Source organism: Rhinatrema bivittatum, chromosome 2 (assembly GCF_901001135.1).
Source record: "Rhinatrema bivittatum chromosome 2, aRhiBiv1.1, whole genome shotgun sequence".
Classification (NCBI taxonomy): Eukaryota; Metazoa; Chordata; class Amphibia; order Gymnophiona; family Rhinatrematidae; genus Rhinatrema; species Rhinatrema bivittatum.
In genome coordinates, this window is record NC_042616.1 from 453,289,379 (window position 1) to 453,317,377 (window position 27,999).

Sequence of the window (27,999 nt, forward strand, 5' to 3'; positions counted from 1 at the left end):
ATCCTTTCGGGGGGACAGTCTCCAGAACTGGACACAGTACTCCTGTCCAGTACTCGCTAACAACTGGCACAGAGGCATTATCACCTTCTTTTTCTTACCTGTTATGTCTCTCCCTATGCATTCCTGTTTCCCTCTGGCTCTGGCCCACCACCTTGTGCTGTTTCACTACCTTGAGATTATCAGATATGATCAGCCCAAGGTCTCTCTTCTGATGGATACATGTTTGTATCTCAGCCTCCACCTTATACTCTTCCCTTGGAGTTCTGCGCCCCAGATGTAGGACACTGCCCTTTTATTTTGCATTGAAGCTTAGCTGCTAAGCACAAGATTGCTTCTCTTGCTCTCTGCTCCCTCAAGGGTTTTCCGTGAGCTGCAGGTATTAGTGTCATCTATGAAAAGGCAGACTTTTCCTCCTGTACCTTCCGCAGTATTGTCCATGGAGATACTGATCAGAGCCAGCCCCGGGAAAGATCCTCGAGGGATTCCACTAATCATTTTTCTTTCCTCGTGATCAGCTCCAGTTACCACTGCCCCTCTGTCTGTCACTCAGCCAGGGATAGACAGAGGGGCTGATCCCCGCTCCCTCTATCCCCATTCCACTCAGTTTATTTACGAGCCTCCTATGTAGGACCCTGTCAGAGTGGGCATGAGGCTTTCTTCCTTGACCTTCACAGTAATAAAGATTTAACAAGTAAAAATAAAAACCAATCGTGGAGTAACCTGGTAGCCACACTGTTTTTTAGGATCGGATAGCGGAGATTTCTTGATAGTATGTCTGTGTCTTCTCACCTGGACATGGTGAGATTTCAATCAGAGCAGTGAATTTGAAGGGGACATGAAGGACTGAGCCCAGTATCTATTAAGTTGATTGTTGTATTCAGTGATCTTATTGGACCCTCCATTTGATCCCGTGGATTCAACTTCTCTTAATTTTCTGAACATTGACAGTACTATTTTTGCTTGCAACTTGATCGCCCAAGGAGACATCCCCCTAGCACACTTAGCTGGCAGTGGTTCCCAGAGCTGCCCAGGCATTTAAAGAAGGAAAAAGGAACAGTGGGGCAAGCTTAAATTAGAAATAAACAAAAACAGGTACGTTAACAATTTTTAAAACCAAGATCGAATGATATTTTCGAAGGGGATACCAAGGATATGCAGCACCCGATGCGGAGTGTGCATTTATCTCTATGGTCTCTGGATGCTCGGAGTTTTTTCTCGGGGACTGCTGAGTTTTGAGGAGGGAAAGGGATCTGGAAGTCTTGCATTCCTTGCAGGCCTCTGGTTTTGCTCCCTGCTGACTGTGGTGGAGTAACCAGGGAAGGGGGATGATTTCATCAAACATGCATCAAAGCTAGAAAGCTCAGAGGCCCCTGGTTTGAACCACAGGATTCTTTCGTAGCTGATTAATCTGCCACAATTTCAGAAGTTGTTTTTTGGTTTGTAATGCCGGAGACGAAACAAGAATAATTAAAGGGAGAGCTGTTCTGTTTTTAAGAAATAAAAGGTGAAGTGACCACAGGGAGATGAGGCTGTTGCAGGAACACTGGACCTGCCAGCTAGGTGCATCAGGTAACATATCGGTAGCGATGGCTCTGGAGGGAGAGGCCCTGCTGCTCAGCTGACCCCAGGTGCTTGCTCTGGGGACTGATATTCTACAGCTGGGGCGGGGGTACTTTTGATCCTCCATATTCTTGTTTTCAGGATTGGCTCAAGGAATATTTCTGTTATATTTTCATATATTTGGTCCACAAATGCAGTTAATTTGCATATTTAGGTTATGTTGGTGGGGGGGCATACTCCAAACTCCAGACCTATGGCTCTTGAGGACTGGAATTGCCCACCCACCCTATGCTGAGAAAAACAGGGATTGCACTAACCATCAGCAGCACCGATTTACTAACTGCTGAGAGCCTAATGATTGCAGGGTGAGGTCCTTGTTTCATAAATGAGTGAGCAGACAACTTAACTGGGTAAGTTTATATGGATAATTTTAACTGGATATTCTGCAGGGCAAGTCTCCCAGTAAATGTACTCAGCTAATGTTACCTGGGTTAACTTTACTGCTTCCCAGCTTATTGAATATTTTTATAGTAAAAAAATAAAAACCACAGTAGCGCCCAGCAGCGGTCCATACCAAAATGAAGCAAAATGTAGAGGGGGCTACAAGGTCTCAGTAACCCTGAAGAAGAAGAAATAGAACTTGTGTGGTGGCTGAACCAGATTCCTCCAGTCCCGAACGCCCCAAAATGTTGAAAAAGCCCAGTGTGAAAAGAAAGGGGCAGGTGCTTTCTCCTGCTGGGCTGAATGGTATAAACTCTCAGCTGGGTACACTTACTTAGCACTTGAAAATGTATTTCTTTTAAAATCTTAGCTGTACCTTAATCATGCAAGAAATGATTTGCTGTTTACCCAAGGACCTTCGTAGCACCCGTGCCGATAAATCTTTCACCTTACAGCACGTGTGCGTCCTGTTTAATCATTGGTCCCCAGGTGTCCCAATGGTTCTTTTTTTGTTAACTTTTTATATTAATTGCATGTACAAATAAACTTCCCTGTATTTTTGAAGGAAGGTGAACGGTTGCCCTTTACTGACGGGAGCCGTCACTGAGCATTCAGTCTTGGAAAGGGAATTGGGTGCTGCTCACAGTCCAAGTTCTAATTTTTTTTGGGGGGGAGGGGGGAGGGTGGGAAAGTGGGGAAGGGGGGAAGGGGCCCGTCAGCCCCATTGCAAGTTTTAGTCCATTTGTTAGGGGGCGGGGGAGTGGGGCACTGCTCCAGTTTTTAGTGGTTTTGGAGAGATGTGGATGCTAGCCGGGGAGGTGTAAGCCACACCCTTGGAGTGCCCCTGGCCTGCTGCTTTTTTTTATCTTTAGCTAAAACTTACCCATTCAGGGGAAAGGGAGGATTTAAACCTCTGGGTTGGTTTGGCTAAGTCCTGAATTTAGCCAAACCTCAGTTTTAATAAAAGGCAGCCTAATTCTTGGCTTATGCCCTAGTTAATAATACAAATAGCTGCCCAGGGAATTACGGAAATGGCGTGTGGGAAACTATTCTGATGATGTTCTGTTTTTATTTTCTCTTCTTTTTTAATGACCTAGTTTATGTCTCCCTGTTCTGTGGCATTGCAGTTGTTGTTGGTTAATGTGGTATCATCATGCTTGACGCATAACGAGGGCTGGCTCTTTTCAGGGGAGGGGGATATTTGGCAGTGCTTGGTGCCTTAGGAGGGCTCTGAGAAGCCAGCAGCACTGCTGGTAACTGCAGCGGCCCAGGGGTTTGAACTTGGAAACTGCTAGGCTGCCAAAGGAAGTGGGCTCTGATAGGAATTTGAAGCCCCTCCTTGGCTCCGAGAACTACTAAATGATAACCCCCTGAAATTCCTATGCCCTACTTGGCAATGTCATTAAGATTGATGGTACATTTGATTGTGTAGAACTCCAAAGGGTAGTCCAGCTCCTTGATTTCTTGCTAGTGGCAGTGTTTGAAGGGCTTCATAGAGGAGGGATTTATAGATTAGATGCTTGAGAAGGGAGCTGGACTGCTTTTGTTTAAGTAGAGTGTTAGACTTAACTGTGCCCATTTCTTAATTTGACTTTTGCAACATGTAGTTATCAGCAAACATGGTAGCATTGTTATTATCCATGCAATTGAAAGGTCTTTTAACCAACTTTGCTCTTTGTTTCTGTAAGAAATTTGCACATTGGAAAAATGGGACAATCTATATCCATGGTTGGAGTGAGTTATTTTAACATGTTGCGTATCCATGATACTGAGGTTAATGTCCCTGCACTTGTAAAAAGTGTCATGTGATCCTTAATGACCGAGGGCGTCCAGGATCTTGCTTTAATGTCTCATCTGACAGTTGACTTTCTTAGCAGCAGAGGGGGTTTCTTTTCAGTGGGTTAGGTGTCTAATTGGTTTTTTTCTTAATTTTCTGTTTTAGTTGACTTATTTACTTATGTTTGTCCTAGTACTGCTGTTTTAGTTGTTTATACTTTTATGTTGTTTTATTATTCAGTAAATAAATAAAATTGGCCCTTTTGAAAATTTACTGCGGCCTAGTACCTAAGTTTAGGATCCTAGTTTTACTATGCTCCTAAATGTAGGAGATTAAAAAGTGGATGACTACTGGGGCTGAGCTAGGGCAGGGAGGAGTTAACATGCTCAGCACTGATTTTAACCCTAGGCACCTAACTTACCCCTAGATTCATCAAAATGCTATAAAAATGCATGGATAACGCCCGTGCTAAGAAAAAGGTCTTGCGCTGAGAGAGAGAGACAGACAAACAGACAATCTATAAGGCCTTCATGGTAGTCAAGTATTTATATCTCTATAGGAGGGGTATTAAATAGCTTGAGGTGAGGGGCTAGTGGAGGTTTAGGGTTTTGGGGCCATTTTTATGAGCAGAGTGAGACGTACGAACAGCACAGTACCTCTGTGAAGATTTGATGTTATTTGGAGTGAAGAAAGTCTCACAAAGATAAAATTTCTACTATGTTCTCTTGCCCTAGCTTGATGGTACCATCAAGCTAGGGCAAGATAATATAGTACAAAATTTAATATCTTTGTGAGACTTTCCTCACTCCAAATGATGTCAAATTTTCACCAAGGTGTATTGTGCTGTTTGTACGTCTCACTCTGCATGAAAAACTGGCCCCTAAAACCTAAACCAACTTAAAATAAAGCACTCACCACCGGGGCTCCAGCGACGGCCACGCGGCTCACCCGATCGTCCCTTAGCTCTGCCCACCCAGGAGAAGCAGCCTACCAGCGAGCACAGACACGTCAGCAGCAGAGGAACTAACTGGATTCTTCAGATCGTAACCGAGATGGTTTGTATGCATGCGAATAAATCGCCATCAGGTGACATTCCAGTGATTGAATTTGGATCTGCAGAAAAACTAGAGAGGTTAGAGCAGCAGCCTTCACCAAGGGTGATAACAACTCATCTGTATCTTGATAACATCCCCAAGTCATTCTTTAAAACTAAAACAAAGAAACTGGTGATCTTTCGAAATCCAAAGGATACAGCAGTATCATATTTCCATTTCTCTAACAATAACCCTTCGCTCCCCACCTACAGCTCCTGGGATGACTTCTTCCAGCACTTCATGAGTGGAAAAGTCTCCTTTGGCTCTTATTTTGAATACATGCTTGCTTGGAATGAACACCTTGATGATGAAGATGTTATGATCATTACCTTTGAAGACATGAAAGAGAACCTGGTGGCGGGAGTGAAACAGATTGCCGAGTTCTTCGGATATCCTCTGACTCAAGATCAGATCCAGGAGATTGCAAACAGAGGCACTTTTCAAAGTATGAAAACGAAATCCCAGGAGACATATGGCCAATTTGGTCAGGTCCTTTTTCGAAAAGGTGATATTGGAGACTGGAAGGAACATTTTTCTCCAGCTCAGAGTGAGGAAATGGATGCCAGCTTTAATAAATACATAGCAGGAACTAAACTGGGAGCTAAAATGAAGTATGATGTTTACTGCAAGGCCTAAGTGTGCCAATATAATTTCTAAAATAACTGCCATACCACACAATGGACCTGAATTCTCTGTATAAATATTTTACTGATTTATCTTATTTTCTTTACATTGATCTTAAACTCATGCTTCCAGTTTTATGTCTGTAGCCTGAGTTTGCTTTGTGCATGTATAAATTTCAACTAAGACTATACTAATCCCAATTTTTTGGAATTTTTGTATGAGTTTTATATTGTTTAGTATATAATGAATAATGTTAATAAAATAATTATATGTCACTTGCAACGTCCAGTGGTATTGTCCTTTCAAGTTTTTAGACATTTTTGTGAAAAAAACCCTCAACCAGCCCAATTCTAAGTTCTTGCTGACATATGAAGTGCTTGCAATCTTTGATTTGGTAAGGCATCTTTTATCCTTTGTATATATCCACTGGCATTTCCAGGTTAAAGCATATGCTCTAATCCCGTTAAATTATTCGTATCATGTTATATTTATTCTACCTGCCTCTATCTTCCTTCCAGCTTGTCTTTAAGCCTCCAAGTTTTCCATTCCTTGTTGATTGTAACTTTGACTTATTCCTTTTCCTTTGTTATCTATTATTTACCAGAATTGTTACCTCAGTTTACCCTTTGTTAAAATGTAAACCGATCCGATATGGTTATCTACTATGAAGGTCGGTATAAAAAACTGTTAAATAAATAAATAAATAAACCACCACCAACACCTCACCTTGAGCTTTTAGATGCCCCTCCTATAGAGAGATAAATAGTTGCATATTGTGAGGGCCTCCCCAGAGGCTCTCGATCTCTCTCTCCCCCTTCTCAGGCCCAGAAATGGCCAAAATGCAATTCGCAATAAATTTTTCGAATTGCATTACGTTCTTTTTGGTCATATCGCACAGCTTAACGCCAGGAAAAAAGGTGTAGTTGTTTCTGGTGTTAAAACCATGCGGTAGCTTGTGTTATGCTATTGCACGGTGCGATATTGCCCCTCATTTTCATAAATCCCACCCCTTCCTTAGATTACTTCTGAGTCTTCCCCGTAAATCCCACCCCTTCAACCCACGGTGTGAAAATTTGCTTTCACACTGTGCACTAGCGTTATTATCACATGCGTTAACACCATAACGCATTTTAATGAATGACCCTGTTAGAGTCTAAATCTAATCAAATGAATAGCAATCCTGAAATTCCCTAAATTTAGGTTGATTTTCAACAGAAAAGTTTTGCTCCTGAGTTTGGCTGAAAGTAAGTACTCAGCTTAGGTGCTCAGCTATTTTTTAAAATTGGCCTCAGTTACTTGTCCTCCACCCAGCACCATTCCTGGACACTGATTTTTTACTGACTCTGTGTGACTCTTAGTGAGTCACCAGAACCACTGTCGGGATCATCCAGAGTTCCTAAATTGGCAATGCTCAACACTGCCTAACTTCTGAGGTCTCACAAAATCAGTCATCTGGCTGCTTGCATACTGGGAATGAAACAAGAGGTCATGAGAGAGGAGGGAGCTTCTGATGGCATTCTGGCCAGCATCACTGTTTTGATTGTTAAAATACAGGAATTCTGTGTTTGTTTCTGAGTCAGCAATAAAGCACTGGCATTGAATTTCCACTCACCTTGGTCTCTTTGTGTCTTCTCTGCTGTGTAGATGTAGGGAAAAAAACATTAGGAAGGAGAGGCCTTCCTGTTTCCAATTTTTGTCCTCAACCACACCATCATCACCCCATTTTACCAGTCACTCCTGACCTGATTCTTGTTTTTCTTTTTAGCTATGACATACAATTAGGGTTGCCAACTCTGAGAAACAGAAAAATACCCCAAAACACAACATGTTCTCCTGTCTCCTGCTCACCAGCTTTCACGTAGAAACGGGCAGCAGAAAAAGACCATAGAGCCTATCTAATCAGCCCATCAACACAAACTACTTAGCATTTCAATCTCTACCACTTCGTCAGAGATCCTCAGTGCTTATCCCATGTTTTCTTGAATTCACACACTGTCCTTGTCTCCACCACCTCCACGGGCAGATTGCTCCATGCAGCTACCAACCTCTCTGTAAAGAAATATTTCCTTAGATTACTTCTGAATCTACCCCTTTTCACCCTCATCCCAGGACCCCTCGTTCTAGAGCCTCTTGCCATTGAAAGATGTTTGCCTCTTGTGCATGAAACCCTTGAAGATATTTAAATGCCTTATCATATCTTCCCTATCCCACCTTTCCTCTAGGGTGTAGATGTTTAGATCTTTAAGTCTGTCCCCAGAAGCTTTAGAACAAAGATATCTGAGTATTTTAGTAGCCACCTTCTGGATGGACTCCATCCAGTTTATTTCCTTTTGAAGGTGCGGTCTCCAGAATTGTACACAGTATTCCAAGTGAGGTCTCACTAGGGACTTATACATGGACACTATCTTCCTTTTTCTGCTGAGCATTCTTCTCATTGTGCAGCCAAGCATTGTTCTGGCTTTTGCCGTTGCTGTATCTATCTGTTTGGCAACCTTATGGTCTTCAGATATGGTCACCCCCAGATCCCGCTCTTCTTTCATGCTTAGAATAATTTCACCCTCCTACTGTATGGCCCCTTGGATTTTTGCATCCCAAATGCATGACCCTAAATTTTATAAATTTAATCTTAGCTTCCTGACTCTAGACCATTCGTTTCATTTGATATTTCTTTGATAAATTAAACAAAACTATAAATCCAGCTTCACTAGATTGCCCAGATAAATCACCCTGAAGAAGAAATACCAAACGAAACACGAATTGTGTCTGGCTCACAGGGGTGTTTCATCTATGGCATTTGTTAATGGATGCCTGTTATGAATGAAAGATAAGTGTCACCATAAAGGGGTTTTTTTCTCTTCTTACAAAAGGACTTAAAAAAAAAAAATTCCCCAAACGTTTTTTTGAAAAAAAAAAAAGCATTGTATGTCAGTTTGAAACCTATGATTATATATTAAAGTAACAAAATATTTGAGCGATGGGTACAAAAGTCTGACGCACTGATTCACTGTTCGTAAGTGAGTTTGGGCAAGTTCTCTCTTTTTATGATGGTCTCAGACATTTAAAAACAGTGTGTGGTGTCACTATATAGGAGGTTCTCTTGATTAGTTTGCATTTTTTTACCATTGAGAGTTTGGGTTTCAATAGAATTGTTTTGTTTAATTTATTTATAATTCACCTATGCAGAACCATGTGATAAGTTGGAATCCCGTACATCACAATCACATGAGGACTGGTGTCCCAATGATGGTTTATTGTTAAATAAGGTAATAGAATTCCCTGACTCACAGTGCACTGCAGGTACAAATGAAACAGATTAGGGTAAAACTTAAATCTAGTTCACATATCCAGTCTATATCAGTTTCACAGCAGTTCCTCTCAGGGCCAGCGCTAGCAATTCTGCTGCCCTGTGCAGAAGATTGCTGCGCCCCCCTACCGGAGCTGCAGCCAGGAACTTCTTCGGCTGTCAGAATCCTCTTCCAGCGCCGGTGCGTTCTCCTGCTGCCGCTGCCCACCGCCTTCCCAGGCGCCTCCCCGCCTGCCACCTCGCTGGGTGTGCCGCTCTGTGCAATTGCACGGCTTGCACACCTGGTCGCGCCGGGCCTGGTTCCTCTTGACTTCCTAGTCATCTAAATGCTCCCTCCAGATGTTCCAGCATTCCTTTTGAATCCTCGGGGGTGGGGGCCATACATCAGGCTTTCTGGACTTTGAGCCTGGTTTCCCCAGAGCCATTTTGTGGCTCCATGCATAGCACAGCTCCAAACAGACCTCAGTTCAAGGCCAGTCATGACACTTTATGCCCTAAACACCATTTCAAAGGGCTTACCAAAATCTAAGTACACTGCATCTAGTACTGTCAATCAAAGAGGTAGATCAGAATCATCTGACAAGACCTACCCTCTGGTAAAACCGTGCTCCCTCGGATCTTGAATCATATGGATTCTAGAAACTGCACTCTTCTCTGTTTTAGCAGCGATTCCATTAATTTGTACAGAACAGAGGTCAGACTGACCAGCCTATAGTTCCCAGTCTCTTTCTTACTTCCACTTTTATGAATAGGATCTGCATCCTTACCTCTCCAGTCCTGCTCTACTTACCCTCCTCCCTTCCATCCTGAGCATTCACCCTCCTCGTCATACCCCCCCCCCTCAGCATTTGTCCCTTTCTTCTGCTTTCTCTCTCCCCCATTTTTTTTCCTGCTCTTCATCCCTCTCCCCAGCAATCGTCATTTCCTCATCACCAAATGTCACCCAGCATTCACTCCCTGTTCACTCTCTCTCTCTCTAGCAGGCTCCCTCTCCTCTCAAAACCCCCTTTCAGCTTTCACCCCCTGCTCGCCTCATCACAAATTAGAGCTTGGCTGGCGGGGCAGCTCCCTCTTCCTCTTCCTCCTCCTCTCTGCAGCTAATTGGGGGGACCAGACAATTCCGATTCCAGGAGCAGAGAATTTAAATGCTGTGTCTCTGTAACTCCTCCCCACTTGCTAGGGAAGGTGGCGAGGAGGAGGAGCAGAGAGCCTAGCAGCTGTTCAGTGCTGGCAGGCTGTCACCTCAAGGGAAGGAGAGCAGGCAGGAGAATCAGCAGCTGCTTCTTGTCTCCCATTCAGATGCTGAATTCCTGCTGTTCGCTGACTTTCGGGCCGATTCAGTAAAGTCCGCAGGAGAGCGGACGAACGCCCGCTCTCCCGGCATGCGCGATTCAGTATTTAAATTAGGTGATGCGGCGACTGTCAGCGGGTTTGACAGGCGATGCTCAATTTTGTCGGCGTTGGTTCTCAAGCCCGCTGACAGCAAGGGGCTCGGAAACTGGACGCCGGCAAAATTGAGCATCCGGTTTTCGGCCCGACAGCCGCCGGCCCATTTTAAATTTCTTTTTACTTTTTTTTACCCTTCAGGATCTCCAACTTAATATTGCCATGATATTAAGCCGGAGGGTGCACAGAAAAGCAGTTTTTACTGCTTTTCTGTGCACTTTCCTGGTGCCGGCAGAAACTAGCGCCTACCTTTGGGTAGGCGCTAATTTCTTAAAGTAAAATGTGCGGCTTGGCTGCACATTTTACTTACTGAACCGCACGGGCATACCTAATAGGGCCTTCAACATGCATTTGCATGTTGCGGGTGCTATTAGGTGCCGCGGGTTGGATGCGCGTTTTCCGCCCCTTACTGAATAAGGGGTAAGGGAAAACGCGCGTCCAAGAGCAGATTAACAGTGCGCTCCAACGAAGCGCACTGTACTGTATTGGCCTGTTTATTTGAAACAGCCAGCGAGCAGTAAAAAAGGCAGTTCGAAATCACCTCTAATACAGCGATTTGGAACTTAATGCCAGCAGTCATCCTGGACAGATTTAAAAAAAAAAAAAAAAATCAACCCAGGAGAATATTTTATCTTTTTATTTTCAAATATTTCTGTGCCGCCTTCCTGACAAAATCATCCAAAGTGAAATTTTAACAGTACACGAATAGAACATAAACAATTATACGGTACAAAACAATATATCTTGGTCAATCAAAAAAAATGTAGTAGAAAATACATAAACTTCCAAAATGATCCAAAAAAATCAAACTAGCAGAACTCAACAGCCAGCTGGCAGCCTGTGCACCTCCTATACATCTGTGCTCCAGTAAGCATCGCCACTACCCAGGCGAAGCTCCAGAGTAATTACAACAGGCAAATGAGGACACTTCCTGCGAAAGCAGATTTGTGAACCCAGCAGGTCTGTGTGAAAGATTTAGATAACGTGTGAGAAGGAGCACACCTGCCAGAAATATGTGTGGGTGACATTTATATAATAGTCATGGCTCGGCAATAAAGGTTGACAAGCTGGTGCGTTAGAGGCGTGACCTGGCTCAGGAGGCCAATACTGCTGCTGTGCCAGGGAGGGAATGTGGGCAGAAAATGTAAATGATGCTTTGTCTTCTAATTTAGAAGGAAAGTGGAACGAGAGCGTGTTCTTAGTTTTACACTAGTATCATTACCCAATTACACTTGGATTGATAGAGCCACAGAATGGCAGCGTGGGAGCTGCGTCAGAACTCCTGAGCTCCAACTCATCATTCGTTTTTTGGTTTTTTTTTTGACCACCAAAGTGTTCATTTTTCTGAGATGATGGAGTGTGCTGCATGTATTGTGAATACAGGGTGGAATTTTAATACTGACGTAAGCTAAAAGAAAGGTATGCTTGACAAATCATTTTAAACTCAACTGGCGGCACCTGTGCCAATGTGGGAAATTTTGTTGGTTCTGATCTTCAGTTCATACATGCAGCAAGCTTTCTATGTTGTCTACGACATCACGCCTGTGATGGGGCAGCCCGGAAATACTTAAAGGTGTGCCTGCTTGAGAACTGGCTTTAAGTTTGTGTTTATTGTCACAGATTGTTCATGTTGTGATGTTTAGAGTGCTATATAAGACAGGGCTGCCTACCTTGACAGGTTGACTTCAACTTTATATGCTAGGGAGTGTTTTCTAATATGGAGGTAGCTTTTCTTCAGATTACCCCCTCCCCCCTTGAGGGAGGTAAGGTTGATAGTGATGCAGAAAAATGCTTTTTTGTTGGATGACCCTAAACTTTGGAATTCTTCACCTTGTAATTGCCATCTATCTGGGAATTCCTTACAATTTTGCAAATGTGGAAAGACATGGCTTTTTTAGTTTGCTGTTATTTAGGCTTATTTTATTTTATTTTGTCGTAGTTGTTCCAATGCTAGTTTTTTGATATTGGTGGTTTTCCCCCTTTACATAATACAGGTTTATTGTTTTCACCTACTTACTTTTGCAGCCCACTTACTTGGAATACATCTTCTACACACGTGCTTAGTACTCATAATGTTAGAGACTAGAGCCGTAGAAAGAAAGCAAAAAGAATGAATTTAGCAGGGCCAGGCGGGAACCCCACCAGCAAGCAGCCGGCTGCCTCAAAGCATCACATGATCTCTATGTATCTTATTAGAGGTTGCATAAATTAAATGTTTATCAATGAGAACCCCAAGATCTCCTACCTGATTCTGAACAGGGAAGACCGAACCATTTGAGAGAAGAAAATGATCCATTTCTAAAGTCTCAAGCCTTCCTACTTTCAAGATTTCCATTTTAGAAGCTTTTAGCTTTAGGAAATCTAAATCTGTCCAGTGCCTGATAGCATTAATGCATGTTGTCAGACTCTGTTGTGCCTTATCGTGCTTGGCTTGGCAGCTCCTCTCACACAGCAGTAGGTATATGATTCAGGATTTTTGGTGCCAGCTGCAACTTTTTTTCTTTTATCTCTGGGTTCGCAACCTGCAGTGCAACTTTTCCCACCTGGTCCCGGATTCTGGTTGTGTATCTGTTCCTCCTGACACTGCTACCTATATATAGAAACATAGAAACATAGAAATGACGGCAGAAGAAGACCAAACGGCCCATCCAGTCTGCCCAGCAAGCTTCACACATTTTTTTTCTCATACTTATCTGTTTCTCTTAGCTCTTTGGTTCTATTTCCCTTCCACCCCCACCATTAATGTAGAGAGCAGTGATGGAGCTGCATCCAAGTGAAATATCAAGCTTGATTAGTTAGGGGTAGTAGGGGTAGTAACCGCCGCAATAAGCAAGCTACACCCATGCTTATTTGTTTTACCCAGACTATGTTATTCAGCCCTTATTGGTTGTTTTTCTTCTCCCCTGCCGTTGAAGCAGAGAGCTGTGCTGGATATGCGTGAAGTATCAGTTTTACTTCTCCCCTGCCGTTGAAGCAGAGAGCTACGCTGGATATGCGTGAAGTATCAGTTTTTCTTCTCCCCTGCTGTTGAAGCAGAGAGCTATGCTGGATATGCGTGAAGTATCAGTTTTTCTTCTCCCCTGCCGTTGATGCAGAGAGCTATGCTGGATATGCGTGAAGTATCAGTTTTACTTCTCCCCTGCCGTTGAAGCAGAGAGCTATGCTGGATATGCGTGAAGTATCAGTTTTTCTTCTCCCCTGCCGTTGATGCAGAGAGCTATGCTGGATATGCGTGAAGTATCAGTTTTACTTCTCCCCTGCCGTTGAAGCAGAGAGCTATGCTGGATATGCGTGAAGTATCAGTTTTTCTTCTCCCCTGCCGTTGATGCAGAGAGCTATGCTGGATATGCGTGAAGTATCAGTTTTTCTTCTCCCCTGCCTCTTTCATGTTCTTCCATTGTCTCCTTGACAGTGCGCTGAATTGCAGAGAAGAAGCTTCCTTTCCTGTGCCATGATGGCAGTGTTTTATAAAGTGGCAGGATGCTTGCAGGAGTGAGACGTATGAAGGATGCACCTCCTTTAGTATTGGTGTGGTAGGGTAGATGGATGCAGATGGAGCCCTTGTGTGTGACAGATGAGGCTCTAGTGCTCCTAGTTTTACTGGCCTGTGTGGCAGGATATAGGAGATTATGAGGCCATGACAGCAGTGCAGAGTTAACAATTGTACGGTATGTGCAAGGTATCAGTGCATAGATAGTGTTCTGTGAATGCCATCACTTCATGGAAGGGACATCTTACGAGGGAAAGATGCCGAATAAAGAGGATGGATGTAGATGGGCGCAAGCATTTTTATTTACTTGTAAGACACAAGTTGATCTTGCACGTCAGCAGTTTCTCAGACACTGCAGCTTGCTAAGGTATTGGCAGGGTTTTTCTGACAGCCCTAAGCAGTTTATTTTATTTTATTTATTTGCAGTTTTCATATACCGACATTCATTTAGTAGCATCACATTGGTTTACAGTTAACAAAAACGACTAGTAACAGTGCTTTACTGTTGAACAATTGTTATTTGTGAGCGCTGGTATTTTCTCCATTGATTAGCGAGGATGAATAAGTGTTGGGGGGGGGGGGGGGGGAAAGAATGCAAATGAGGCAGTGGGAGACAAAAGTGTGTACATGCAATTTTGGCTTGTTGCCCTTAGTTCACATTGATACCATGGTCTGCACCGTCTCAGTGCACTTTTCCCTGCCCTTTTTCTGTAGCGGATTAACCTTACCTGAGTGACTTTGTATATCAGAAAAATGATCGAGAGTCATGTATGTATATTTATTTATTTATTTGGGATTTGTGTACCGTCATTCAGAAAGGGGTACCATCAAAACATAAATCACTAATACAAAGGTTTGTTCCTAACACTTAAATTCCTATCACTAAAATATTACAATTAGTTAAAATATATCAAAATCATTCAAAACACATTAAAATGTTAATGTCTCATACTACCTAAATCATATACTAAAACAAGTAATGCCCTTAAGAAATTTAAATACAACATTCTTCCTAAAAAGATCATAAAATTGTGATATTTAAAACTAAGATGTCTAAAATAGCAGTAAAACTTTACAATACCAATATTTGCTCCTGTATCTATTAATAAATCTTAGGTAAATTAAGTAATAATCATGCTGAAACTTTGTTCATTACCATATGCATATTGATAATTGAAGTAAAGCTACTGTGTGTCAAAAAAGGCTTGCCTAAAAAGCCAAGTTTTTATTTCTTTTTGAATATTTTTCTGTTTTGTTGTGTTCTTGTTTCTGGTGCTAGAGCAAAGTAGCACTTGCTAAAGATATTGCTCTCTCTTACCTGTGTTAATCTAGCTGATTTTAATGTAGGGATGGGTAAAAGTCCTTGATTTGAGGACCTGAGATTTCGCTGGGGTGTATGTAGTTTTATAGCTGTATGTCAGCATTTTCTCCATAAAGGACTTTATGTACTGTAGTTAAAATTTTGTAATCTATTCTGTGTTTTACTGGTAACCAATGAAGGGCTATGAGTACTGGCGCGTAATATGATCCCGTTTCTTTGTGTCTGTAAGTATCCTGTATATTGTAGCAAGGCTGATAATGCTGATAATTACTATAGCTATTATTATAAATCATTCTGCAGCTTACAACTGAACCAAATGCCTCATTTTATACACTCATTACTGGCCAATTTACCATCATTCATCCTTCCGTGCAGCCTCTGTTCAAGATTTGAATAGTGTATTTTATTTGCTGATTTTCTTGAACTGCTGTTCTCACAGCCTGCTTTCTAGTTTCAAATTTGGTGAATTGAGGCTAGGTTATGAAGTAACCATGTCCCAAAGAGATTAAAAACAAGTATAATGAAAGGCTAAGTGATTTGCTCAGTTTGACACATATTACAACAAAGGGATATTCAGCCAAGATTTTTGTCTTTTTTCATCAACAAACAAAATTAAAGGAACCATAACAAGTGGGTGACATCATCCAACAGCGCCAACAAGGACCAGCTCTTAGAACTCAGAAGTGTTTCTGAACATGCCTGGAAGTTTTTGTGTGTGGCTGCTGCTTTGTAAGCCGTTCAATCTCTTTGCTGAGCTACTGCACAGATATGTCAGCATTATCGCTTACTGAAAAATACTTTTTTTTTGGTTCGTATAGTAACAAAAAAAAAAAACCTGGAAAATTCAAGAAGTTCAAAGACTGTGAGTTTGGAGTTCTGATGTCAATCACGGATACCCATGCTGGCCACTACTGCTGTCTGGGCCAGGAGGATGATGTCTAGGGTTGTGAGTGTTATGGTAGAATGTCCCCAAGGGTGCTTCAGCTCTACAAGTGGAAGATTAGGACCTGCGAGTCATAGAATTCGGTAAGACCCTAGGTCCCCAGCGTGAAAGCGGACCACAGAGTCACTCTACCTCCCAGATGCTCGGCACCATAGGGAGTGCTTCTCTCTTACTTCCACATATTTGCGGGGAAGGCTCCCCCTCATGGATCCATCACAAGTGAGAGCTTAACATGGAAGGTCAAGGTGCGGGATGAAGCACCAAGAAGAATGCCTAAATGGCGGTGGGATCCCTTCTGGGGCCTACTTCCTCTGTTCTGAAGAGGGCCCACACTATTGGCTCGAGGGCCTGCAGACTTCTCTCCTTGATGCCAGGGATAGAGCTGTATGTCTTCTTGGCAAAGAGCCCTTTAGCACAGATAGCATTGTTATCCATGGTGGACAGAGAGAGAGGAGGGGGGGATTGCTGTGGTCACTATTCTACTGGCATTCTCCCACTCAGATCCTCAAGAGATCCTCACCTCAGCCTCCATCTTCTCTGTTGTCCGAATCATGAATGAGCAGTTCCTGCTGGTCAGCATCAGAGGAGTCCATAGGAATATCCTCTTGCCTCTCTCCAGCTCTACCAAGTTATACTTTGACTCCAGAGGACGTGAGTTATTCATGGTTCCTGGAAAAGATGGCAGGTATGTTGTTCATTAACCTCAGGAAGGAGAGGGATCCTAGAACAGATGTTTTCAGACTGTTGCATTTTATCAAGCCCCCCCCCCCCCCCCCCCACACACACACAAAATCAACCTCTGTCAATTCATAGTATTTTAAGGAATGTCTAGCTGAGGATTTCTCAGAACCTGATGTCTTGTCTGTTGGTATCATGCAACATCAATACAAGGTCCAGCCTAGTCAGGGGTTTGGAGAAGTCCAGCTGCTTCACAACTCCATTTGGTGGAATCTGCTTTAAAGCATACAAATGCTTAAGGGAATCATCTAACATGCCTCCAGGGAAGAACTAGAAGGCCCTTGACATGTTCAGGAAGAAGGGCTTCCAAGAGTCTATGCTCAGTGCGAGAATTGCAGCACACTAACTCTTTATGATGCAGTACTTCCAAGAGTGGGTGCAGAAGCTTGAAACTGCTGGTGGACTCCAGATCAGAAATTTAGCATGAGGAGTTTCAATGCTCTATTGCTGATGTGGAGGAATACAGTAAACAGTTGATTAGCTCCACATAAAAGGCTTTTGACAATGCAACTAGAACATCTCAGTGTTCATTGGAGCCACGCAGCTTGATTGAGTTTGGGCATGCAGGCTCAGGAAAAATATGCATAACTGCTGGAAGATGTCTCATGCTTAGGAGAGAACACTTTTGGAGACAAGGTGAAAGGAGAGAGTTATTCTGATTAAGGTAAATCAAGCCACTCTGCAGCAACTCTCAATGGTTCCAGTGGATCAACTCTCCAGATGCTCATATTTCTCTTATAAGAGGCCCTTCTTCCAAAGGAGGCCATTTTGTTCTTTTCAAAAGCAGTGGGCTCTGCCATCTCATCCTCAGCAACTCCTCTCTAGAGGATGCCTAAGAGAAAAGTGTCAGCTTAAAGCCCAAACCCAGCCCAAACCTGGGGTGAGTTTTTGACATTTCCAGCAACCTCCTCCAATAATAAATGGGGGAAGGATCTAGTCCTTGTTGGAAAGAGCTTGCATTTTGAAGGACAGGTGGATCCTGAGACTGTATAATTATAGCTGCTTGCCTACATTTTTCTCATCCTTCCCTGAGCCAATAGCTGACAGGGCTCCAGTCTGACCTCTCACAGTCTGTTCAGCTGAAACTACAAGTATCCTCTCCTGTAGCAAAAAGTCATAGTATTCATCCCTCCTTGGGCGTATGATGCAGGGTTCTTCTCCTTGAATTTCTTAATTCTTAAGAACTTGTGAAGTTTTAAGTGCATTCTGGACCTGCAGAACTTGAACAGGTTGCTAGTTCTAGAAAGATTCAAGATGAATAGGCTCCAGATGATTCTCCCATTCAAGCAATCAATAGACTGGCTGTGCGCCCTGGATTTAAAGGATGCATATGCGCATATTCCCATTATCCAACAAAACAGAAACTTCTCAGATTTATGGATGGGGATATGCAGTGGCAGTGGTAGTTGTTTATCTGTGGCAGCAGGGAGTATTTTCTTTCTCATACCTGGATGATTGGTTGGTGATGAGCCTTTTTTGTGGAGGTACTTTGAAGTTGCTCCAATCGATGATTCAACTCCTTCAGTCACTGGGGTTCATCAACAATTTCCTGAACTTCAACTTGATGCCACCTCAGAGGGTCTAGTTCATTAGAGCCTGGATTGACTCGCGCTAGAAGAAAGCCTTCCTACCATCCCAGAGAGCCAAGGCGCTAGTGAGCCAAGCAAACATGCTTCTTGGAAGGAACTGTATGTCAGCAAGGTTGTTTCTCGTCCTGCTGGATCATAGTAGCAGCACATAGTTCCTCTGGCATTTCTCCACATACATGACCTTCAGTGGGCCTTCAAGGATCAGTGGGATCAACTATCCCAACCATTGTCTCATCAGTTGTACATTTCCCTGAGATATATGTGTCTCTGAAATGGTTGCTGGATCAAAAGGTTCTGGCCCAAAGATTCCCATTGTGTTCACCAGCACATCAAGTGGTGCTGTCTACAGACATGTCCAGCAGAGGCTCGGGCACTCACACTGGCATTTCATGAACCCAAGGGCTATGGTGTGAAGTGGAAAGTTGCCAGCAAATCAGTCTTCTAGAATTGCAGGCCATCCAGTATATTCTGGGAGCCGCCTTCTACCTTATTTTGGGTAGGAGAATCTTTTTCCAAACAGAAAACCAGATAGCCATGTTCTATGTGAACAAACAAGGGGGACTGGGCTCATACAGCCTCTGTGAAGAGGCCCTGAAAATCTGGTTGTGGGCTTGCCGTCATTCTTACCTGCAATCAACTTATCTCCTAGGTGTCCACAATACATTGCAGATTATCTCAGCAGAGTCCTCCAGTCGCACAAGTGGTCCCTAGATCAGAGAATTGCAGATAATCTATTCCTCCGTTGGGGAAGCCTCATTGCGGAGCCCCTGGTAATCAACCTGCTCATTTCAGAAGAGAATTGAAAAGTCAGTCGGTTTTGCTGCATGAGACCCAAGCAACTGTAGATTAGCTCCTGATGCATTCACATTAGACTGGAGTATCAAGCTGCCTTATGTATACTTGCTGATCGCACTCATCACCAAGAACAACCGCAAGGTTCAACAAGACAGGGCTTGGGTCATTCTCATAACCCTAACTTGGCCTCAACAGATATAGTATTCTTACCTTCGCCATCTGTTGATCCAGAACCTGGTCCAACTGGGGGTTGCTCTAATTCTCATTATCCAGGAGAAAGGGAAGTGCTGCCATCCAGATCTCCCATCCTTGGTCCTCATGACATAGATGTTGAGTGCACAGTAGGGTCTTCATTGTGGTTTTCCAGGACATTGGAGGACATTATAATCTCATCTAGGAAACCTTTCACCAGACGATTTTACAATGTCGTGGAAGTGGTTTTCTATATGGTGTAAGACTGGAAATATGGACCTTTTGGATTGTGGTCCAAGAGACTTTATTCAGTATCTATTCATTCTTTCATCAATGGGCCTCAGCACTTCCTCTATCAAGGTGCACCTCAGTGCCATTGCAGCTTAACATCAAGCAGATGGAAAGCTCATTTATTTAATTATTTTAGTGTCTAAGTTTATGAAGGTACAATGGCATGCCAAGCCTCTGGCTGGTAGATCACCAGTGCCATGGGACTCTCAGAATGGCCCTGGCCCAACTTGTGAAATCTCCCTTCAAGCTGCTCAAGTCAGTGGACTTGAGGTTTCTCACCTAAAAGGTGGTATCCACATAGCCATCACTTTGGCACATAGAGTGAGAGAACTGCAGGCTCTTGTCTCCTATTTGCTGTACCTTCAATTCTTTCACAGAGCTGTTCTCCGTACTCACCCAAAATTTCTTCCAAAGGTGAATTTGGCATTCCGTATTAACCAAATAATAATGCTATCCACATTCTTTCCTAAACTACACTCCTTGGACTGTAAGAGAGCCATGGCTCTCTTACAGTCTCTTACTTGCAGAGAACTCAAACTCACCGTCAAGCATTTCAGTTGTTTGTTTCTTTTGATCCAAACAGATTGTGAAGAGCAGTGGCCAAAAGAACTCTTTCCAATTGGCTAGCGGACTGTATCGCACACTGCTTTATTCTTACTGGACTATATAATTTACAAGACTCTGTTAAGACTCATCTGTTGCAAGCCATGGCTTCCGCAGTGGCTGCTCTGAGGACAACTTCTATTGAAGACATATGCAAAGCAACTGCGTAGTCCTCCGTTCACACCTTCACATCCCACTGCTGTCTGATCAGCATGTCTCGAAGAGACAGTAACTTTGGACAAGCAGTTCTGTGCTGCCTATTCTCCCAGTCGCCCACTCTCCACAGTGTAGGGTCTGGGTTGTCTGTACGTTAAAGTGCTCCTGCTAAGTCAGCCCTCTGCTCGTGACTCCTCACTCCTTATGTCTAATTTAATCCTGCTTGGCTCCGGGGATTCCACATAGACAGCAGGATAAATCAGCTGTCTATGTGGAATATATATATAACCCGCCCTCCTCCCTGTAGAGTTGACTGCTATGTTTAATCTCTGGAAGAGAATGGAGGGGCTTCCCAGGCAGCGACTGTGTGCAGGAACTCCCACAATTGTTTTTGTTAAATATTTACTATTCATCAGCATTTTAAACATGAAAGATTCAAAGAAATGTAATAAGCAAAGAATCCAAATCAATAAGAAAACAAATCATAATTAAAAAGTAAGCATTATTACGTGAAAAGTCCACATCAAAAGGAAAAGGGGGGGAGGGGAACACAGGAAAAAAGAAAAAGGAAAACCCAACAATAAATAAAGCCAAGCTCTTGTGCAAATTATGACTCCCAAAGCGCTATTCCTTTTACCCCCGTCTCCACAATAAAGGAAAAATTAATTTGATACACTCTTATCAAGAAGACATCTCTCTAAACGTAAAGTTTTTGAGAAAACATATTTATTCCCTTGATATGAAATGATACATTTACACAGGATTTTATAAAAAAAAAAAAAAGAAGCTTTCAAAGCTAGCACTTGATGTTTCAGCTGGAGAAAAGCTTTCCTCCTTACTTTGAGTTGCCAGAGCAATATCATGAAAGATTTGAATTCTCTGTCTACATAAAGTGTCTTTATCTTTGAAATAACATTTCTGCACCAGGGCTTTTTATCAGTCTCAGAAGAAAAGGTAAGTAGAAGCGTGGCCCTCATTGGCCTCAAATCTTGTGAGAACTCAAGAAATGCTGACAAATCTAAACTGTTGGTGGAGGTAAAAGTATCTAAACCACCCTCTGCTTCATTAACTGCAGGCCCTCTCCCAGTGGCGATATTGGCGGCGGCAGGGTTCTGACAGTTGGGGAGACTGAGGCTACAGTTGCAAAGGAGAAGTCCCCTGCTTCTCTCTCCTCTGGCCGAATTCAAACGCTGCACAAGGCTGTCCATTGCACCCTGAGCATAAATGGGCTTCACAGGTACTGCTTCTGTACCTTCCCTTTCCTTTTATATTGCACAGTAGCAGACAGTTCTCATGGCCAAATAAGAAATACAATAATAAGGGAAAGAGTGAACTCAGATCTGCCAGCAGGGCATCCTGTTAGGCAGCCATCTTGTTTCCTCCCCCAGGATCTCCTCTCAGAAACCTTTCTGAGCTCTGAGAGCTGATCCGTGTTGGCACCGTCAGATGACATTATCCACTCATTATGGCTGATTTATCCTGATATCTCTGGAGAACCCATCTTACAGGTAAGCAGTTTTTCTTTCACAGTTCTCTAGGCTCACTTCTTGTCTAAACGTATATGCTATTGTGCCAGCCTTTTGTTTTTAAGATAAAATGGAGGCTATGGTGTGGGTGGAGAGGACTCGCAATTTCATTTACATCATATCTCCCCGTTCCATTTTCCTATACATCAGACAAGTTAGACGTCACAATAGTTGGCCACCAAGAATCTAGCTTTGACATTTGCTGACTCATTTTATGAAGTGAACTCGTGTCTGAAAATGACCCATCAAAACTAGTCTGTCCCAAGTCAGAATTCACATTGTAATTTCCATCTGATAACTGCTCCACGTGTCCATAACAGAGCTGTCTTTAGCCTGGCATTGTAATTATATGCATTAGGTTTTTTCTGTATATCTTATGGATATAGATATGGATAGATGTGAATAGATTATTTATGCAGTAGTGAAAAGGCCCATCAGAAATAACAGGCAAAAAGGCAGGTACAGGTATATACTTTCTGCCTCACGATCCCTTATACCTTTGAGAATCCACTGGGTCTTAAAGGTTCATATTCAGTTCACACATACTTTTTGCAGCACATAAACCTACTCACACTGTTGCACAATAAAAGTACCCATAGGTTTATCTACGGAGAGGCTTGACCATGTGTGCTTATACCAATTTTCACATCTGCAAGAAATGTGTAAAAAGCCAAATTCACTTTAATTGTATGCAATTCCTCAGTAGTTCTATGAAACCATAAAAATTCATGAAGTATATTCAATTATATGTATGAACGCTAAGAACTGACACAAATAATTGATGGGGGTAAGAGGATTTACTTTACATATATCTATGTTCTCAGTATGTGTGAAATACAGCTGGATATATATAGAGAGGAGGAGAAAGGGCCCTAGCCCCCTCCATTTAATTCATCCATTTCCTAACTTTCAGCATTTCCCCTGCATCTCACTCAGGATACTCTGGAACCAAGAACTGAAACCTCTCTTCCTCCTGGTCCTGCACGTGTCTAAGGGGGCACAGTTTTGAAAATATTATAACACATCGCTCATCCTGTCTCACTGCCTTGTGAGGATCTAGGCCCAGGAATCAAACCCAGGCCCTTCACCTGGCAATGAACAATAATTGCCACTTGAGCCACCAGGGCCAACTTAAAATCTGATTACTTTTTATTTGTTTTCCAGTTCTAGTCTGACATTCTGTGAATAATAAATACATCATTAATTAAAGAAAAAGACAAGCCAATTCCTCAGCCTCCCTCCCCCTCCCCCCCCCCCCCCCCCCCCCCCCCCACAAAGCATGTTATATATTAGGGTAGCGCATTTGGGGAAAATGAAGAGAGGATTTAGTGGTACCGTAGCCCTCTGCTTTACTCAGCCATTGTGCTGCTTCCCCCAATCTCCCATGCTAACATTTCATGTCGAAGATGAAATTGTAGGCTTTACAGTAAAGATGGGCAGTAAGATGTTGACAGATTATGGCTGTTTTCTTTCTGCTAGTGCTTGCATACTTTTGAGAATATTTCCCAAGTTGGGTGTGTGGTGACATGGAAGAAGTGAGGCATGGTGATCATGGCTGTTCAGAATCACCTCCAGAACACCACAGTGGTTTCGAACCTAGAAATGTATGCAGTGTGTCAAAGGAAAAAGCCCCACTACTGGAAGCAAAATAACCATACATCTCTGAAAATTGTATGTTTGGGGTTTTTTTGTTTCTTCTATTGAAGATAGGGTTCATGGTAACTTAGATTTTTTTTTTCCTGCATTGGTATTCATCCTATATAATTAAACATCCAGATGCACAGTGTTTGTTGCCTTCTGCTGGGTTGCCGTAAAAAGAGGATTTTTATACTGTCAGGAAAAAAAATTGGATTTTATGCTTTCCTTTCAGCTTAAGCAGTTATGTAATCGATAATAACATTAAATTATTTGTTGCCCAGGGATGCCATATTGAGTCAAATGCCTTCTTTTGACCTCTGTCCCAGAGGCAAAGAATTTAACTTGCCCCCCCACACACACAGTCGGTGGCAGGGAAGAATCTGGAGCTTGTGTGCCAGGAACTCTGAATTACACTCCAGTGGTTTAGAGGGACTAATGTTTCCTACTGGAGTGCATTATCATTTTCAGAACATATATTATGGTTTTGCAACCGAATAGAAGACAGATAAGACAGAAGAAATAGGTGACTGGTGACTCATTTGTTTGGGGGAGGCTGAAACAAAGGGCAGGGGAATAGGGGCAGCTGGGGAGGGGGAGGCTTCCCTAACCCCCAGAAATTCCAGAGGATGGGAGAGGGCTTAGTTTCTGGGTTTCTACCCACAAAAAGATGCATCACATCCTATATGGACTCCAGTTTTCTCCAGCAGGACCAATATGCTTGCTTGAGCTTTACTACATCATTCTAATGAATAATGCCCAGTTGCTTTATCCTGCCAGATCAGTTCAGACACGTGGATATGTGCTATCCTGCCAGCAGATGGAGACAAAAACATGACAACCCCTACGTATTGCAGAGTGGAGGAGTGGCTAGAGCAGCAGACTGTGAACCATGGAAACCTGGGTTCAAATCCCACTGATACTGCTTGTGACCTTGGGCAAGCTACTTTACTCTCCACTGTTTCTGGTACAAACTTACCCCTAGATTTATTAAAATGCTAAAAATATAGTGGAAATAGTGCCTGTGATTAAAAAAAAAAAGAGGGGGGGACGTGGTTAGTCTAATTTCCCTGTTCCCGCATCGCTTAGGTAATTTCCGCAAGGCGTGATACATTTATCGCACTTGCACTATTTTTTTCGTCCCATCATCAAATACAAATAGAACCCCAAATAAAATAGAGACAGTGCATAATCATCAGCTATATAACACAGAGTGAAACCATACCAACCCACCCCCCCACCCCACCCACTCCCCACAACAACATGAATTTGCCAACGGAAAGAGAAACAATAAAACCCTATACCCAGAGATCTTACTACATAGGAGAACCCCAAAAGGTATCTAATTAGAAGGTATTCAGCACAGAATTTTTCCAAGCTTTGTAAAGGGACCACACCTTTTCAAAGAAGTACATCGACTTATTCTTGTAAGCTGATATTTTAGTAAGGTATTGTATGGACTCCACTTTATGCTTAACATCCCTGAGACTCGGTACCTGAGGAATATGCCATTGCCTAGCTATCTCACATCTGGATGCGATAAAAACATATTGAGCTAAAGATTTTTCATATGAGGAGCCTTGAGAGAGTGGACCATTGAGAAGAGCATGATGGGGAAGCACATCAACCACATGCAATAATATCTCTTCTAGCCATCGTGTTACCTCCTCCCAGAGAGTCTTGATAGGGAGACATCCCCACCACATATGAAAAATCGAACCTGTATCAGAACAACCCCTCCAATACCTGACAGAATAAGAGAACATTCTTGAAGCTTATGAGGAGTCCTATACTAGTGGTAAAATACTTTATATCCATTTTCCATAAGAGCCGCAGATATTAAACCTTTACCCGTGTATCTGAAAATCTTCTCCTACTCTTTGGAAGATAATACCACCTTCAAATCAGACTGCCATGCCCTAAGATGCGAAGCTTTCATTGAAGGCACACTATGCAAAAAATGCATATAGCTTAGAGAGTGTCCCTTTAATCTTATCTGCATTTCTACATATCGATTCAAAATAAGAGACCCCTTGTTGTAAGTGCGCCTCCACGTGAGAATGTAGTACAAAATGGCACAATTGCAAGTAAGGAAAGATGTCTTTAGCCAGAAGGTCAAACCTTCATTGCAAAGTGGAGAAGTTAAGAAAACCAGACAGACCCCATAAATGTTCCCATCATGAGATCCCTCACGAGCGCCAATCTTGGAAAGCTGGATTCGTAAATCCCAGTGTAAAGAAGCGATTATGGTGTAAAGAGGTACTATAATGATATTCCCTTGTCCCCACTAATCATCTACGCCACCTATGTCATATCTTTAGAGAAATGGAGATAGAAATGGATAAATCACTGGTCAGTAACCACAAGTTTTTGAGTTGCCATATTAATATTGCAATGGGAATGGAGCCTAAGACTGCTTGTTCAAAAATAACCCAAGGTTTCGAGGGAATGGGATGGTGCCAGTCCACAGTGGCACTAAGGTGGGTGGCAGCATGATACCAGTCTAATTTGGGAATGCCCAGGCCACCCCTTAATTTAGGCTGGAATAACACTCTCTTCACCACCCTAGGAGGTTTACCTAACCAGATGAACTTCATTAACCTTCTTTGCCAACCTTTCAATAGAGAATCTGGAACATTAACAGGTAAGTCTGAAAAAGATATAAGAATTTTGGTAAGGAAGTTCGATAAAATGTTCATTTTAATGGCTGTTACATGACCGAACCAGGTTATGTGATAGTGGTTCCACTCTTCCAGATCTTTACATATTCTAGTCCACGGGGAAGATAATTCAGTTGATCTAAGTCCTCAGAGGCACTAATAAAAACTCCAAAGTATTTAATCCTATGGTTGGCCCATTTAAAAGGGAATTTACTCCTAAGCAGGAAAAGGAAACATTAATATTAGGTATTTCGGATTTTTCCCAATTAATCTTAAAGCCAGAAACCTGACTAAAACATTCCATTTCTTGGACAGTGGCAGAAAGAGATCCAGTCGGATTTGTCAAGGTAGTGATAGGATTAGGTCTGATCCTTAAAGCTAAAGGCTCCAAAAATAAAGTGAAAAGTAAAGGAGACAGAGGACACCCCTGCTTTGTTCCTCTGCCAACTGCAAAAATACAAGAGTAGCCCCCATTTACCTTAGTGCAAGCTTTGGGTTGGTTATATAATTGTCTAAGCCACTGAAGAAAGAATACACCAAATTTCATTCTTTCTAAGATCTTAAACAAAAATGGCCAGTGAACCAAATCAAGCACTTTTTCAACGTCAACAGAGAGGATCAATGAGGGAACATGCCATTGCTTGACCCACTAGATAATATTAGTTATCTTGCACACATTATCTGCTGCCATACACCCTGGAATAAAACTGGCCAGATCTGGATGAAGAATTTGAGCTATAAAACAATTTAATCTCATGGCTAAAAGTTTAGCTAATAGCTTCCGATCAATGTTAAGCAATGATATCGGGTGATAAGAGCCACAAAGAGTTGGATCGCGGCCCGGCTTAGCTAGCACCATGATGCCTGCCAAATTTGAAGAGGGAAGTAAAGTGCCACCAGACCGTTAAAAATTAAAAAGTTTGGCCAAAATGGGAATTAAATGTTTAGCAAAGACCTGATAGAATCGCGAGTTGAAACCATCAAGCCCTGGCGACTTCCCTGGTTTTAGAGACTTTATAGCAGCAGATATTTCTAGTTCAGAAATTTCTTTATCCAATTGAATCTGGTAAGAATCAGAAATAGTCAGGAGAGAAACATTCTCAAGATAGTTAGCAAGGCTCTCAGAAGAAATTTCATCAGCAGAAATATATAGATTTGAGTAAAATTGCAAAAAGTGTTTGGAATTAGCTTTGCTGTCAGTCAAAATATTCCCCGATTGATCCTTAATTTATTGGATCCAAGAAGCAAAGAGGAAGTCAAGGTGAAAACAAAATAAATAGATGCAAGATGTCCTTTAGACATATTTATTATGGTGGAGACTTGTTAAAAAATGCCCGACTCAGCCGAGTTTCGCCATTCTTTAAGTGGCTGCCTCAGGGGCTATAGTGAAATGACATAAAAATAATTGTAATGACAAAAACCAGACATACATAACTTAAAAAATTATAAATAAACTGTTAATTCACAAACATATAAAATCACAAATAAAATGCTGACATAACACTTGGCATGTAAATAAGATCTAAAGCTTGTAAAAGAAAACATTTATCCTCATATGTTCAGAATAAGGTAAGAATCTAACACCTATATACACCAATTAAAAGACAAGTATATTAAATATATTTTTTTACTTAATTAAGTATATTAAGAATTATTAAAATTAAGTTATAAACAACTCTTAGACCAATTAATTGTTAAGGTTAAAAACAAAAAGACCCTTATGTATAGGACCATGTATGTTTATTACCTTTAATTGTTGAGTTTGGACCTAGTATATTCATCAGCCAATCTTATTGTAATACATCCGCAGTAGA

The 27,999-nt window shown here is 42.2% G+C and overlaps 1 protein-coding gene and 1 pseudogene across 2 annotated transcripts in view; both read left to right on the plus strand.

The window, feature by feature from the left end:
* Positions 1 to 5,771, plus strand: part of LOC115083328 — a 28,213-nt pseudogene extending 22,442 nt beyond the window's left edge.
* Positions 1 to 27,999, plus strand: part of LOC115084939 (suppressor of cytokine signaling 1-like) — a 225,994-nt gene that overhangs the window by 82,207 nt on the left and 115,788 nt on the right. The gene's annotated exons all lie outside the window — the stretch shown is intronic.